Source organism: Marmota flaviventris, chromosome 4, assembly GCF_047511675.1.
Source record: "Marmota flaviventris isolate mMarFla1 chromosome 4, mMarFla1.hap1, whole genome shotgun sequence".
Lineage (NCBI taxonomy): Eukaryota > Metazoa > Chordata > Mammalia > Rodentia > Sciuridae > Marmota > Marmota flaviventris.
In genome coordinates, this window is record NC_092501.1 from 32597662 (window position 1) to 32615868 (window position 18207).

An 18207-nucleotide genomic window follows, 5' to 3' on the forward strand; every position below is an offset into this window, starting at 1 on the left:
AATACATTTTCCAAGGTTAGCAAAACATATGTCCCTGGAATGAAGTCAACATGATCGTGGTACATGATTTTTTAATATAAGGTGAATTGGACATGTAAGTATTGTAATAAGGACACTGGTCTCTGTGTTCCTCAAGGATATTGGTTTATACTTTGTGCATGTGTATACAAAGTGTGCTTGTATTTATGTGCACACAAGCCTTCACATTTGATGAGAAAATAATACTATATTTAGAGAATGAGTTTGGAAGCATTCCTTCCTTTTCTCTTTAAGGAATACTTTTAGGACAATTGTACTTCTTTTAAAGTCTAGGAAAACTGGGTTGTGAGTCTATCTGCTTTTATTACTTCTTCAACATCATTGCTTTTTATTGATATATTTAGACTTCCTACAATTTCTTGGTTCCACTTTGGTAGGTCTTATGATTAGAACTTTCCACGTTATCCAATCTATGGACATATAATCTGTCAAAACATTCCATCATGATCCTCCAGATTTCAGTGGTATCTGTTATAATATGCCTTAATTACGTCCGATGTAGTAAAATTGGATATCCCCTTTCTTTTGGTTAGTTTGGCTAAAGGTTCCTCAATTTTGTCTATCTGTTCAGAAAAGAACCCTTTACTGCATTAATCCTTCATACTCTGTTTTCAATCTCTATTTCATCTCTTCCTTGTCAAATCTTATTATTCCTTTTCTTATGCTCACTTTGGAATTGGGTTTCTCCTTGTTTTTCTAATCCTTGACATACATCATTATGTTATTTACTGGAGATCTATTTTTCCAGTGTAGGCACTTATAACTATAACCCTCCCTCTTAAGCATGCTTTTGATGTGTCCCAAGGATTCTCATAGATTCTGTTTCCATATTGATTTGTTTCTATGAATTTTTTAATCTCCCCTGGTTTCTTCAATGACCACTTCCTCACTGTGCCTACCATTATGAGAACCAAATTGGATCTTGGGACTCTATTTTCATACCTATACTGCACAAAAGAAGAGAAATTTGAGAACTGACCCAGAAATCAATTATGTATTTTAATAAGAACATGCATGGGATAGATGGTTCTGACAGATCATATTCAAAATGACCATGATGTTTTACAGTGATAATGTATCAATAACTCAGCATTAGATCCATGTTATTACTTGGGGTGATCAATACAAGTATTAAGAACACAGGAAACTGTGAACACAGAACACTGGTCATTGTATATCTGTACAATGACCAGAAAGAAAATAAACTCTATAAAGGAAGATGTGTGTTCCCTTACTCTAGAATGTGGAGATGGAGAGGAGAGAAAAAAAAAAGAAATGTACCTAAGGGAATTTCACCTTTATGCATATGAAGAAAGTACCAATCAAAATTAAATTTAAAAAAAAGAGTGAAAGGAAGATTAGTAGAGTAGAGGAGGGAAAAAGGGGAGGGAGGAGGGTGAAAAACCATTGGGGAGATGGGGATTGAAATAAAATACCTTGTATGTATAATTTTGTCAAGTTGTATCTAAATTGTATGTAATTATAAGGCTCTAATAAAAACAGGGGGTAAAAGAAGGCCTTACATCAAATCTTAGACCTCCCAGTTTATTGAACAATGAGAAATAAATGTTGTTTAAGTCAAAAAAATAAAATAAAATTGAATGTACTCAAAAAAAAAAAAAAGAATGTATCACAGATGAGGAAAGGATGTGGACGATGCCCTGGGGGAAGGGACTGCAGACAAGAGCACAGCAGCAGCCACATGGTCTGCTCTGTTTCACACAGGAATGAAGCAGATCTTGTATAAAGGAGGAAGAGAGGATAATCCATTGGCAATTGGGGTAGTATCGAGTTCCTTTGGGTCAACCTGAGATTTCAGATGAAAGTGCTGTAAAATGGTAGTCAGAAATAAAAACAGCTCCATGCGGGCCAGGCTCTCTCCCACACACATCCGTTTTCCTGTAACAAACAAAAAACACAACATGCTTATGTGTCATTTGGACAGTGACAAGCACTGCGCTTCTTATGTAAAAATGAGAATATAAATAAACATTTAATGAATGATTGAATGTTTGGATGGACAAATGGAAAAAGAGCAGACACTTTTTGTCCATCTTAACAAATATTTCATTCAAACAGTATTTTTGGAAGTATCAGCTTTGTGACAAACACTTTATTTAGAATTCCTACACTGGAGTGACACTTTTGAATTTGAAGTTTCTAAGTATATTTTTTTAAAAAAAGAACTCTGTTACTTGTATTTTCTATTCCCATTCTGATGTTCCATGACCTTGCCTTCATTCTTCAACCCTCTAATCTCACCTCTAATAGAATCTTTTGAATCTCCAAAGAACCATGAATGTTCATCTTTTACATCATGCTAATCTTCTTGTATAAGACAAAATTTCCCTTCATTCCATTCAGAACACAAGTGGAAATTCATGTCCTCTTTACACTCTTTATGATCCCCTCAAGCACTAAAATCTTGCCCTCTTTTGATATCCTCAACATCATTCTCATGTTCTTTTGGAAACATGTAACACCTGGAATCATAGTTTTCCATGTCCCTCTTAATTTTCTAACCTGTTGAAATGTGAACACTTGAAGAATGGTTCCTTGACTCATCATCATGGGATGTACAGTCCAACATGTAAGGCAGACATCTAGAGTCATGGAATCAAGGAAGGAGAGTCCATGAGCCAAGAATCAGTAAAAACATTGCAGATGGGAGATTCAATATCCAAGACACATAACCATAATTGGAAGAAGAGCAGGATGCTCTGTGGTCATTGTAGGGTCTCTTACCTCATCCCCAATTCTTCCTTAAGCTCATCGTTTTCAGGCAATTTCACACATCCCTGACTAAGAACAAAAGTTCTTCTGTGGTGATTCATTGCTTCCTTAAAAATATCCTGCCTTGGGCTGGGGATGTGGCTCAAGTGGTAGCGTGCTCGCCTGGCATGCATGCGTCCCGGGTTCGATCCTCAGCACCACATACAAAGATGTTGTGTCCGCCGAGAACTAAAAAATAAATATTAAAAAATTCTCTCTCTCTCTCTCTCTCTCTCTCTCTCTCTTAAAAAAAAATCTCCCTCTCTCTCTCACACTCTCTCGTTAAAAAAAAAAAAAAAATCCTGCCTTTTCTTTTCTCCATTTTATGTGACTCTTTTCAGTCAGCTCAAAAACATCATTAATTATGAAGACACAAACTCCATTTTAAACCTCAAGTGGAATATTATAGACCAACATCCTGGAAGCCTATCCTGGTAAGCCAACCAGCCCAGAAATCGTCCCTACCTCAGCGCACTAGTCACACCAGAATACAATCAGTTATTCACTAAGCTGCTTCCCTAGAGGCCCTTTGCTATGTGATCTCATGCTTGTAGAGACTACCATCACCACAGCGGAGCAAGAAGGGTGTTGAACAACAACATTTAGAAACCAACCAACATCATGGAGTGAGATGCCTTTCACTTAGTGGGTGAGGAATATTTAAATGAGATTGACCTTACAGAAGAAAAGCTTAGCAGGGAGAGTACATTGGTATCACAATGGTGCTCTGCTCATGTAAAGAACAAATGTTCTAAAACCAGACGAGGTACCAGGTAAGAAGTAGCTGATCCCAAATATTTCACATACCTGATGAGAAAGGCATGAAGTAGTCACTTTTCCTCAAGTTGCCACGTTCATCTAGAAAGTGCCCAGGGTCGAATATCTCTGGGTGGGGGAATTCTTTGTTGTCATGGAGCACTGATGTCAGTGAGGTCCATATGGCTGTGCCCTGGAAATAACAAAGACAGATCAATTTAAGCAGGAATTCAGGAGCTGAAAGGCACAATGGATATTACTTAGCTCAATCTACTGGTCTGAAAAATGGAAACTGTGTCCCAAAACAAGCAGTGACATTTTCAGAGAGAGAAACCATATGACAAAACTACATAAAGCAAAAGAGAATAAAATCAGCAATATCATTTTATAATGCCTTCCGTCTGAATATCAGTTCAAGCAAGAAGCATCAATCAAAGCTAGAACAGTTAGGTGAGTGATTTCATAAGCAGGATGTTTACATAGTCCTGAAGGACCATAATGTGATGTCTATCACTTACTTATAAGAGCAGAAGCTCTGTAATGGAGAGATCTGTTGGATACCACCTTCTTTCCTGAGAAAATTAGTATAAGCTATATTGAATAAGTGACATGTGTTCCCACCTCACCATGTGATTCAGTGACACTTTCATTGACATTTATGTAGTTTTCTTCCCAAATTCACGATGAGAATCTAATCCCTAGAAAACTACCATACAAAGCCAGCCTCAGGAATGTTGGATTTCTGTCCTGGATTCCTTGGTAAGGCGAACATGATGAAAGGAAACAAACAAGTACAGGAAAGGGAACTACTACCCCTGATTACAGGAGAGTAAATAGAAAAGATAATCACATTACATGTCTGTTCTTTAACTGGACACTAAATTGTACAAGAAAAATCTACAAAAAGATTGTAAAATTAATGGGCTAATTTATCATAGACTTATGTTAGTATTATAGTGTGAATGATGTCTGAGTATAAATGCAATGACTACTGTGTAAGAGAAAATCATCATTCTTGAAATGACTTGAGGCACCAGTCTATAAGTAAATACCTTAATGGAAAGATATTAAAGTATAAATACACTTCTAAATTTTATTTAGATTCCAATTTTTTTAAAAAATATACCAGTGGGAAAAATTCAATCCCCTAATATTTCAAAAAAACATAAAAGCATTTGCCTGGCATGCACAAGGCCCTGGGTTCAATCCCCAGCACCACAAAAATAAATAAATACATATAATCATGTATCAATTTGCTTTTAAAATTCTTCCTTTAAGTATAATTAAAGTAGTGATATATGAAAAAGTTTTCTTAAGATGCATGTGGATATATGTTTAGAAAAAGTTGTTTGAACATATGGAAATTCACAAATAAAAAAATGAGGCAGAACAATATCACCATAAGCAAAAGGTAAAAGAAAAACTGGTCAATTAACTAAGAGCTAAGCAACACAACTTTTACAAAAAGACAAGAGAACTGGTTTTTGCAAATTCTCTTCAGATAGGACATAAATCCACAAATTGACCTCATATGATTATAGAAAGTCTACTGGAACAGTGTGTCTCATAAGAGGGTTGAACAACAAAGTCCACAAAATGCAGCCTGCCATGTGTTTTCATATAACCAGTGAGCAAAGAATGTTTAAATTGAAAGAAAAAGAAGAATATTTTTACATGAAAAAATATTTGTGAATTTATTATTTCAGTTTCCATAACATTGAACTTGGTCATGTTCTATAGAATGCTCTATAGATTGCCTATAACTGCTTCCATGTTGCAATGGCAGAGTTCAGAAATGTCAACAGAATCCTAGTATCCTGCAAAGTCCATACTGGCTATAGACATTTACAAAAGGAAGTTAGTCAACACTATTAGAGTGTTATCTCCACTGACATCAGTGATTTCAGCCTGTGGAAGAAAAAATAATTTATCTAATTGGAAAATGGCAACCAAGGATTGAAAAATTCTACATCAGACTTTTCCAAAGGAAGAGCATAAATGGACCATTCTCTTGAGGCTACAGTTCTATAAACTTCAAAGATACCAGCCATATCATAACCTGCCAAGCAGTGAGCTGAATGGGATCATCAAGCAGGTCCACAAAGCAGATGCTTTGTTGGATAAGGAGGACTGACAATCCCTGATTCTTCAGTCTATTTCCCATTTAGTTACACATAAGGAGGCAATCAACTTTCATTAATTTTATCCTCTCATCCCAATAAGAAATAAACACCATCTCCTCTTTGTTCCTCTGCTAGAAAGAGAGTAAGTTCAGGTCCTAATCCTTATACTAAATACAAGAGCAAGCCCCATGACCTTCCTTCCCCTGAACCCATCAGTCTTCTCCCCAGGACAGCCTTTATAGGTGCAACCTAATGAATCTTACCAGATTTTTTCAATGAAAAGACAATTCTTATTTGTATTACTTTAAATATAATAGTGATATTTTCTGATCTCAAATTTTAAAATCTACTCTGTAACAGCAAGTAGGTTTTCTGGATGAACACAGAAAGCATGTGGTAGAAAGAATGTTAGCGCTTCACTGATAAAAATCATCTCAAGACTTCAGATGTGGAAGCTGGAAATGAGGCCCAGTGGTAGAATGTTGCCTGGTGTGTGCAAGGTTCTGTATTTGATCCCCTGTGTAAATGGATGGATAGATAGATAGATAGATAGATAGATAGATAGATAGATAGATTCCATAAATGGGAGACAGAGAGTAAAGGGAATAGCATAATTTGATTATATTCATATGCTGTCCTAGTAAAGATGAGGGAAGGAAGTGTTACAACCTTCTTTCCATTTATGGGAAAGAAATGAACCCTTTCTGGAAGAATGTAAGCTCTGAAATTTTATATTTTTCCCCATGTGATACCCGGTTCTTCACCAAAAAAGTTTTGGCATTTCAAGCATATGACAAAGTGGCCATCAGAAGGAAGAAACACACCTACTTCAAGGAACATTTCTCACATATTTTTATGCAGTCAGCACTATCTTGATATCTATTATCTAAGAAAGTTTTTGGAGGAAAAATTATTGACAAAAAATCTGTTATAAGCACTGAAGACATGAAAACATGTGATAGATCAAATCCAGCTCTGTGTATGTATTTGCAATTTCTATATTTACTGGAGAAAATCCATCCAATATCATATAATCTATCCCCCAGACGCTGAAAATCAATTGGTGTATACACATTCTTGACCAAAGTTTATACGAAATTAAGAGAAGAAAATTTCCCTTATTTGAAAAAGAACATCTACCAAATTGTACGTAAAACAACCTTCTCTGCAATGAGATAGTAAGCTTCTAACCATTCCTGTAGATAAGAAATAAAAAATGAATGACTGCAATCATGTATTCTGTTCAATGTGATTGAGAAATCCTAAAAAGGGCAATAATGCAATAAAGAGAAAACAAGGATATAAAAACAGGAAATACATCAAATTGACTCAGACAAGAGGATAAAAAAACAGACATTTCAAATGTATCTCAGGCAAACCATTGGCAATTACTAGGAAAGTTATTAAGTTTACTAGATGTAACATCATCACAATGATAAGATCAAATATAATCCCACACACCAGTTAGAAAGAAGAGGCAAAGATGTGTTTAAATGACATAGCATGAACAAAAATATTCATTTTACAAGAAAAAATAACAAAATATTTATGAGTCACTGAACTGAAAAAAAACATGACTGAAATTATTAAATGAAGCGAAAATAAATTGAGAACATAATCATGAATTTAAAGAATCAACAGGTCAAGATATCAATTCTTACTTAATTTGTCTATAGGTTTATTGTTCTCATGAGGAAAACCTAAGAAATCACTTGGGGTATAAACAACCTAGTTTTTTAACCAGAAATTGAATGCAACACTGCTTAACTACTGAGCTACATCCCCAGCCATTTTTTATTTTATATTTTGAGTCAGGGTCTATCTAAGTTACTTAGAGCCTTGCTAAATTGCCAAGACTGGCTTAGAACCTGCACTCCCCCTGCCTCAACCTCCTAAGCTACATGAGCCACCACACCCTGTGACAACGAAATTTTTAACCTTGGTATGGAAATGTAGACATTTAATAATGGCAAAAACAATGTTTAAAATGTAAAACCAATTTGGAAGGCTCACATGGCCAGATACAGCCACCTCTTAGAAAGCTTTATACCCAAACTAGAAACTGCACACAGGTCATTAAGTAGCCAAATGTTTTGCAACTTGTCTCATCCTGTGTGTTAGAGAATTACAGTCCTGCTATGGATTTGGGACCAGGAAGAACACTGAGGCGCAGCCCAGAAGAAACAAGCTTACCTTGGGAATGAGGTAATTTCTAAATTTAACATCACAAGTCACTGCATGGGGCAGGTTGACTGGAAGGAGATCATGTATCTCTGGATCTCATACAACACAGCATCTGTGTAGGGCATGCGGCTTCTGTCCTGCATGCAGGGGCTGCGGTGTCTGCCAATCACACACTGAATCTCTTCCTGGACTTTAGCTGGTAAGACATAGGAAAGAAATGAGGGGATAGGAGAGAAAGGGCACATTTGTCATAGCAACTGAATATCATGAGAAGCAGGACAAAGATGTCCCAACAGCATTATGAATGTAAATGATATGCCCAGAGGCACACTTACATATATAAACAGTGCCTCTGGGCATATCATTTATATACACACACACACACACACACACACACACACATACACTCTTCATTAAACTACATTTTAAAGTAGATAGGAGCAAAGAAAGTAAATAAAATAAAAAATAGGACCATGCTTATAAATTAGCGTCCCACAGAATTAATATAAGTAGAACTAAATAATATTTTCAAAAAATTTAACAGAATATAAACACATCAAGAATTTACAGTTCTGGCAGAAAGAAAATGGGAATCAAATACTAAATTTGATAAATAATTTATGTTTAATATAAAGTACAATAGATTGATATATATGTATGAAGGTTTTGTATGAGAGCAATTTGCAGTGGAACTCCCATCATATTCCCACATATTTTTTTTAAATATTTTTTTTAGTTGTTGACGGATCTTTATTTTATTCATTTATTTATATGTGGTGCAGAGAATCAAACCCATTGCCTCACACATGTCAGGCAAGCGCTTTACAAATGAGCCCAATCCCAGCTCTATCCTCCCACATCTTAGCCACAGGCACTCAGCACTCTACCACCTCGTTCTGAAATTTAAAGTCATATTCAAATAATGATTCTCTATTTCTTGTGTGTGCATTATTACACAACACTTAATGATTTACAGGTATGTGGAAATGAGAGTTTGCATAACTCAATGACTAAAGCACAAAACTGGGAAAGGACACACACACACAGACAGACACACACACACGAGATTGCCCGCCAGACTCTATTCACGAGGATATATTAGACGGCAATTTTTGCTTATATCAACATCCATGAGGTACGACCTTCTGATAGTATACACATACTTTCTGTTATATGAAATTATGATTATTTTACATTGTTGGTGCTTTCTTGGTCTTCTCCCAGTTTCTCTATGTAAGCCCATCATTTTCCAATTTTGAGTTAGGATTATTCAAGATGCTCAGGTAGATGTTTTATACTGCAGGAATCATTGTCCAGCCGTCGGAAACCTCAGACTATTCCTCACATCCCTTTTGCTCCTGAGTTCTCTCCTGTCATCTGCATCATCCACCTTCATGCTGAAGGCTGCTTCCTAGGTCCAGCACCCAGCAGTCTCCCCAACACTCTCATCCCCATTCATGGAGCCCATGGCTTCCTGACTTGTAGACATTTAGATGCAACATTCTCCAGTAATTTTCTGAGAAATAGGGATACTGGTATAATATTTTGGCAAATGTGCAGGCCTGAAATACACCTATTCTATGAAATAACAAGATATTAGTTACTTGTAAGAATTCTGGTGCTGCTCTGGTGTTTCACATAAGTCAAGGGATATTTCTCTGAATGTTTTAATTAATTCTTCATCCCTTGTGATATGCAATGCTACAACCCTGTGTTTTGGGTGGATGCTTTTATTTCTCGCTCTCTGATAGATGATTGGAAGAATTTTCTACTAAGATGGCAAAATATGAAAGTCTTTACTCCACAGTTCTTCCCTCCCTTGAGAGCACATGACTTTTCTGATGTTGAAGGAAGAGCTCAGATTCTCCAAAGCTTCCTTTCAGCCCCACACCTCAATCTTTCTTTGCCACTACATAAGGACCCTTAGGATATGGATTCTGAAGCTCAGTATGTTCCCTTACAGTTCTTTTCCTACAAAGAAAATATTTGTCACCTGATGAGTGAAGATGTGAAAAGAATGGTTTAATGCTATTAGCTGACAAGGGATTTGCCTGAGCAGAAAAGCCTCCCTCTTCAACCTCAATTTCCCTTCATTGATCCTGTTATTTCCAAACAAGAGAATCTTGTTGGAGTTTTAAGAACAGAGATTGCTTTTCTTTCTTCATAAATTTTCCTCTTCTAATATTCAGGTTACCAGACTATCCTCCTTTTAGATTCCATCACCACACTTGCATCTGCCTTCTATGATTAAGAAACTTGGTGAAGATTATATAAAGTGTTTATTGTTCCTGTCCTCTCTTCCTTGAAAGAGAATGAGTCTAACAAATAATTGTGTTGCCATCCTTTTAGTGGAATCCTCACACAAGACTCAAAAAAAAGTATGCTTATTGCTACTGTATGAACAAAATTCCTTTAAAGATGATTTTTAAGTGGTATTGATAAAACATAAAATTTTTGACTACCCCTCAAGAAAGGTTCTTACTCCATGAAACACAAGTTTTATAGAAGCAGTCTGTTGAAATGATGAATTAAAAAATTAGGAACAGATCTGCCAAAATTAAAATACCTTTCTGACATATATACATGAGTAGAATACTTCCAAGTGAGGAATCATCTCAGGAAGCTTCATTACATTCTAGGATTCCCACCAAGGCTTCAAGAAGGAGTTTCCTTTTCCCTACCCCAGAATTAGAATTAGCAGAATGAGGAGAGGCATCTTCAAGAGGGAGGGCGGGGGCCGTCTGCAGGGTCGGGCGGGGACCCTTCACACTGTGCCAGGCCGCTGAGGGCTTCTTGCAGAGCCGGGCAGGTGGAGGCAGCGGGACTGGACCTCTGCACCGCATGGTCAAGATTCACTCGTCTGGGACAAACTGTCACCTCTAATAAACTTACTAATTCCCGGCAGGTCTCCTTTCAGCGGAATTTTGCTAGAAGTTCCTCAGTAGGTAGAATCTAGGTGTATTAATGGGTCTTTCTGATCCCGTTAATGTGAAGATACTGAAAGTGCTGCTTCCTCACCGGCCACCATGTTGGATCCCTTGTACACATTTTAAACAGTATATTGTATACAGAGCAACTGACAGCAAAATATTCACATGCATTAAAACAAAGAATTTCCAAGTGCAATGGCACATGCCTGTAATCCCAGAGGTGTTGAAAGATGAGGGAGGAGGATTGCAAGTTTAAGGCCAGCCTCAGCAACTTAGTGAGGCCCTAAGGACTTAACAAGACCCTAAGAATTAGCAAGACCCTGTTTCAAAATAAAAAATAAAGGGGGCTGGAGATATGGCTCACTGGTAAAGTGCCCCAGGTTCAATCTTCAGTACCAAAAAGAACAAGGAATCACTTTTACCTAACTCTGAGTAGGCCCTGAAAACCTAACATGTTAAATAATGGAGTTTACATAACTTAGTTCACATCCACTGCTTTTACTTACACCTCTTTAGCCCCTGGGGTTTCCTGGTTTAGGTGGTGGTTGTTGATAATATTGTTGGTGGTGGTGGTACTGAGTGTTGAATCCAAGGGCACTTTAGCACTGAACTATGTCCCCAATCCATTTTCTTTTATAATTTTAGACAGGGTCTTGCTAAGTTTCTTAGGGTCTCCCTAACTTGCTGAGGCTGGCCTTGAACTAGCGATCATCCTGTCTCAGCCTTTCAAGTTACTACCATTACAAGATTTCCCAACCTTGCCCAGCCAAGGGATAATTCTTAAAGGCAAAAGACCATCTTAAACATAATAATTCAAGTATTCAGAACATAATCACATCTGTCTGTAAAGCCTATGGAAAATACAGCAATGAGATACAGAAGGAGGCTATGCTGTGGGCATGGAAACTTTTTTATGTGTAATGAATGGAAGAAAGAATTCTGTGTTGAACCAGTAGAGAGGAACTAAAGTGAGATTGTGGGTGAGTTCAGGCATATAGAGGAAAAAATGAGAAAAGCAAAATGTGTGTGATATTTGAGAAGATAAAGTAATATCAATAAGTGGATTAGATTTCTTTGCTAAAATAAACAACTTTTATTCAAAATATAAACCCCAGGTAAGGCAATCAAAAATGCAAAACTAAGAGACACATATTATTTCTCATTTAAAAGTTTTAAAAACGAATTTTACTGTGGCTCAGTGGTACAGCGCTTGCCTAGCATGTGTAAGGCACTGGGTTCTATTCTCAGAACTGCACATAAATACATAAAATAAAAGTCTATCAACAATTAAAAAAGAAAGAAAGAAAAGAATGGTATATTTTAATCATTTTGAAATCTGTCAATCTCCTACATTAAGTATATTATTTTACAGGAAATGAAATCAAAATATAGGAAGTGTTTCTTTTTGTGGGGAATCTGTAAGATAAATTGCTATAATTAAATAATAGGTATCAATTTATATGTATGAGCTCGCAAATTCATACCTGTGGACCTTAAATAAGGGAGACAAGAATCAAAGCCAGTTTGAAAAAATAGGAGGGCATTTGAAAAATAGAAAAAGTTTCTGTTAGATGCTGTGTGCAAGCATTTTAAATATTGCAGAGCTCTGAGCTTTTAGAAATGTGATATGTTCATCCATGGAGGGGGAAGGTAACTTGCAGAGTCTTGGAAATTTGGAGTGCGTATACATGTGTGTCGTGCACTGGTAAAATTGAATTTTTAATCTTTTCTTCCATTTCATTTGAAACAGAAAATGTGAAAACAAGGTCATTTGGTATTCAAGCTAATAATCACATTCACGATGACAGACACTTCACAGGTGAGTAGAGTTGGCAGTAGGAGGAAATTAGGACCATAATTTCTAACACGAAATCCAAAGAACAGAGGAAGAAACAATTGAAAACAGAGTTAACATTCTATTAGGAGAGACTATGTAAGGAGACACTGATAGTCTTCAAAATCTAGTTAAAGAAACCATTTTATAAATGTCTGTGTACTTTGTAGATTTATATGAAAACAGATATTTAACCAAAGTATGTGAATCAAAAAACACTAAATATGGGTAAGAAGATGTAGTTTGTGATTATTTATAAAAAATCATTCTGTATTTAGAGAGAAATAATTGATGAGAATTTTATGAAGATAAAACTGATCAATTAAAAGCATACATTACACCATGACTGGCCAAAGTTGCAGCCTGGACCTGGAAGAAACCCTGAGCCATGTTGGTGAAGCTGCTCACACAAGTACTGTCCAACTTAAGGAAAGCAGATGGCGATGAGCTGGGATTCCATGAAGGAGTGGTGGGGTCACTGCCTCCCCATCACTTACCAAGGTTTTCTACTGGCATGATATGGAATAGGTTGCCCTCATTTACACTAAGGGAAAACACTGCTCCTTAACTCTTTAGGGAAAAAAAAAACACTCACCTACTAAGTTCATAATTTCTGATTGGAAAGAAAAATAAAAATATTCAGAACAGAAACAGATCAAAAGAATTTTTACACCCCAATTGCAGGCCAAGGCACATCACTACCCAGGCAACATTGATAAACAAACATGTCCTGTCCCTTTTTAAAACCATCCCTGTCCCACATGGGGTCACAACCAAGGCCCATAATGAGAGCTCTCACTCAACTGAAATGCTTCCAAGAAAGTCAATAGAGAAGAGGGCACTCTGTTAAGGTCAGTGACACAAACAGGCACCCACCATTGGTTTTCCTCAACTCCTCCATAAGGCAGCGGGCTTCCTCTTGAACACGGTCCTCAATGCTTCTCTTCCCCATCCCAAAATTCCTCAGGGTCATTAGAGAGAAGCGTCTTATCTCCTTCCATGTCTTTCCATTGCTAAAAATGATACCTACAAGTAGAGGAAAGAGATTAGAAGGAGACCCAACAAGGCAGGGAAGCTAATGGGGGACACCACAGGGATGGCCAAGCTCTGCCTCAGGAGCCCTTCTGGTCTCTTTTCTTCATGCTGCTCATCCCAATGACCACTGCACAACACACACATGCACGTGCACTTACCAAAGTTTTTCTTACTTCTTTTTAAAATCAGGATAGAGTCTCTTCCAGCAAATTATCAACCAGGGCTTCCTTCACAGCTTCATATCCATGCAACACCACAATGGGCTTCATGCCCAAATACAGAGTGAACACAGGGCCATAGACTTTTGACAACTGGAAATGGGAAAGAAAATGCAAATATTAGCAAATCAACTCACTACCTGAACCAGATATCATGCTGACTCTGGCTGATATTATTTTTATGGTTTTATTCTACCACACAAAGATAGACATATTTCTGAATTTCATGTATAAATGATCATGATAGCTGCCTTTGATGGATGGCTTCTGATGTGCCATACAATTTCAAGGCTTTTCGTACACGGATTAAAATTGATCCTCACATATTGCATTCAGCAGTCTTATTTGCCATGTTTCATTAACAAAGCAAATGAGATCAGAGAATTCCAAATTCATTTCCAGGGTTCCACAGCTAAGATAAGAGAACAAAATTGGAACATCACTGAATCAACATTTGATGCTCGAGCACTTGATCACACCACAGTGCCCACTTTCAAAGCTATACCCAGCAGACTGCTCTGAATCACCTGCAAAGCTTTTTCCAAAGAGATGCTGACATACCTAAGGTGAATACTAGAAAGTGGTGTTTTTCAGTCACCACACTTGATCCTAATGCCTAGCCATGTTTGGAGTCCTCAGCTATTACCAAAACAAAGTAGGCACTGCAGAGGCAGAACCATGACATGAACATCCACTGGAAGAACCATTTCTTTCATCCTTCTTCATTTCCAACCCCAGGCAAAGAATTTCTGCAGCAACCAAAAGATTCTGATATCATCAATTGGACACTGATTCATTGTGTTATTTTCATTCCTTTTGCTGTATCCAATCTCATGCTATTGCAGAAATCCTTATGCTATTTCTTTGCTTTCAGGCATAAGTTGTTGAGTTTGCAGAGAAATTCTATATTCAGGACAATTCTGAATAAAACACGGCATTAATGTGGCACATGACATCAAGGTTTACAGGGAGTATTTTCTTTTACAATCATCTGCTAAAATAGTGTGCCTCCAGAAGTATACTATCTTTATAACCAGGGGTCAATTGACTTGCCTTCACAAGCCACTGAAGGAGCACAAAGCATACTTACATGCGTTAAGGATTTGCTGATGTCCTTAACATCTATCTGCAGGATATTTCCAATAATTGGGAGAGGAGTGGGCCCAGGAGGGAGCTTCCCCCTCCCTGATCTGTGTCTCCACAGTGAGAGGAGAAGCAGACAGGAGACACCAAGGACCAGGGCCACTACTGGATCCATTGGAGTCTTCTCTTCCTACTGAGATAACTGTGACCTTGCTATCCAAACTTTTATGGTCTCCTGCTAATCCAATATGTAACTCTTTGACACCTAAACAAACAGTAAGCTGAGTGGACTTTCATCTCTCTCGAGGAGGCTTTCTTCCAATAACAGTTAACACAGAAAATATTGATATTTCTTCTTTTCTAGTAAGCACCCTGGAGTTATGATTTAAATGTACTAGGTTGCTGTCCAATTATCAGCTAGTAGAAAAAAGATAGAACAAATATTTTCATGTACTGCTATGATTGAGAAATACTTAAGCTAATTTTGTGCAAGAAAATTACTCGTAATGCTAAATTGACACACTCAGGCCAATTGGGAATCTATGACTTTGAGGAATTCAGTATATTCCATGACTTGTATGTTTTGAAAACATACAGTTGGAGATGCAGTGTCCAGGATAGGACCAGGACACAGAGACTGCTCGTGGTAGACCTGAGCCTAGGAACTACCATCCCTGCATCTTGCACCCTTCCCCAGAGAGAGAAATTCACTTCTTATACACTGGTGGTAGGAATTAAAATTAGTAAGGTCATTATAGAGAACAGTATAGAGGTTTCTCAAAACACAAACCAAAAAAATAATGATCTACTGCTGTAAAATGTACTGCTGTAAAATTTCACCTTTGAGTAAATATCAAAGGAAATGAAATCAGCATATGAAGAGATGTTTATCACATGCCCATGTTTATTATGGGACTATCTGCAATAACTAGAAAGAAATCAATTTAGATGCCCACTGACATATGAATAGATAAGGAAAATGTGGCATGGATACACATTCTTTTTTATTAATTTTTTATTTTTATATGACAGCTGAATGCATTACAATTCTTATTAAACATATAGAGCATAATTTTTCATATTCTGGTTGTATACAAAGTATATTCACACCAATTCATGTCTTTATATATGTACTTTGGATAATAATGTCCATGACATTCCACCATCATTTGTAACCCCAAACCCCCTCCTTTCCCCTCCTACCACTATGCCCTATCTAGAGTTCATCTATTACTCCCACACCTCCTCTCCCTACCCCACTATGAATCTGTCTCCATATATCAGAGAAAACATTCAGCATTTGTTTTTTTGGGGATTGGCTAACATCACTTAACATTATTTTCTCCAACTCCATCCATTTACCTGCAAATGCTATGATTTTAGTCTCTTTTATTGCTGAGTAATAATCCATTATGTATATATGCCACAGTTTTTTTATCCATTCATCTACTGAACGGCCTCTAGGTTGGTTCCACAGTTCAGCTATTGTGAATTGTGCTGCTATAAACATTGATGTGGCTGTGTGCCTGTAGTTACCCTTTGGGGATAGAGCAAGGAGAGGGATATCTGAGTCAACCGGTGGTTCCATTCCCAATTTTCCAAGAAATCTCCATACTGCTTTCCATATTGGCTGCACCAATTTGCAGTCCCACCAGCAGTCTATGAGTGTACCTTTTTCCCCCACATCCTCGCCAACATTTATTGATGTTTGTATTCATAATATTTGCCATTCTGACTGGAGTGAAATGAAATCTTAGAGTAGTTTTGATTTGCATTTCTCTAATTGCTAGCGATGATGAACATTTTTTCATATATTTGCTGATTGATTGTACATCATCTTCTGAGAAGTGTCTGTTCAGGTCCTTGGCCCTTTTATTGATTGGGTTATTTGGGTTTTTTGGTGCTTAGTTTTTTGAGTTCTTTATATACTCTAGATATTAGTGTTCTATCTTGAGGAGTAAAGATTTTGGAGAAAAATTGAAAGCATTCCCTCTAAACACTGGAACAAGACAGGGATGCCCTCTTTCACCACTTCGATTTAACATAGTTCTTGAAGCACTGACCAGAGTAATTAGACAGATGAAAGAAATTAAAGGGATACACATAGGAAAAGAAGAACTCAAATTGGCACTATTTTCTGATGAGATGATTCTACACCTAGAAGACCCAAAAAGTTCCACCAGAAAACTTTTAGAACTAGTAAATGAATTCAGCAAAGTAGCAGGTTATAATATTAACACCCATAAATCAAATGCATTTCTGTATATCAATGACAAATCCTCAGAAAGGGTAATAAGGAAAACTACCCCATTTACAATACTGTCAAAAAAATGAAATACTTGGGAATCAATGAGAGAGGTAAAAGATCTATATAATGAAAATTACAGAACCCTAGAGAAAGAAATCAATGAAGATCTTAGAAGATGGAAAGATCTATCTTGCTCTTGGATAGTCAGAATTAATATTATCAAAACTACCATACCACCAAAAGCACTATACAGATTTAATGCAATTCCAATCAAAATCCCAATGACATTCCTCATAGAAATAGAAAAGGCAATCATGAAATTCATCTGGAAAAATAAGAGATCTAGAATAGCTAAAGCAATCCTTAGCAGGAAGAGTGAAGCAGGTGGCATCACTATATCCGACCTTAAACTATACTATAGAGCAATAGTAACAAAAACAGCATAATATTAGAACCAAAACAGACTGGTAGACCACTGGTACAGAATAGAGGACACAAGAGACTAACCCACAAAATTATAATTATCTTATATTAGACAAAGGCACCAAAAACATTCATTAAAGAAAAGATAGCCTCTTCAACAAATGGTGCTGGGAAAACTGGAAATCCATATGCAACAAAATGAAATTAAACCCCTATCTCTCACCATGCACAAAACTCAACTCAAAATGGATCAAGGACCTAGGAATTAAACCAGAGACCCTGAATCTAATAGAAGGAAAAGTAGGCCCTAATCTCCATCAGGTGGGATTAGGCCCCAATTTCCTTAATAAGATTCCTTTGGCAGAAGAATTAAAATCAAGAATCAATAAATGGGATGGACTCAAACTAAAAAGTTTCTTCTCAGCAAAAGAAATAATCTGTGAGGTGAATAGAGGGCCTACATAAATACACATTCTAATATTATTCAGCCATAAAACAGAATGAAATAGTGTCCTTTGCTGCACAATAGATGGAACGAGGGAAGACATTTTATTCAGTGAAA

At 37.0% G+C, this 18207-nt stretch overlaps 1 pseudogene; it reads right to left on the minus strand.

The window, feature by feature from the left end:
• Positions 1 to 1756: 1756 nt before the first annotated feature.
• Positions 1757 to 15149, minus strand: LOC114082437 (cytochrome P450 2C18-like; annotated as a pseudogene).
• Positions 15150 to 18207: the final 3058 nt, after the last annotated feature.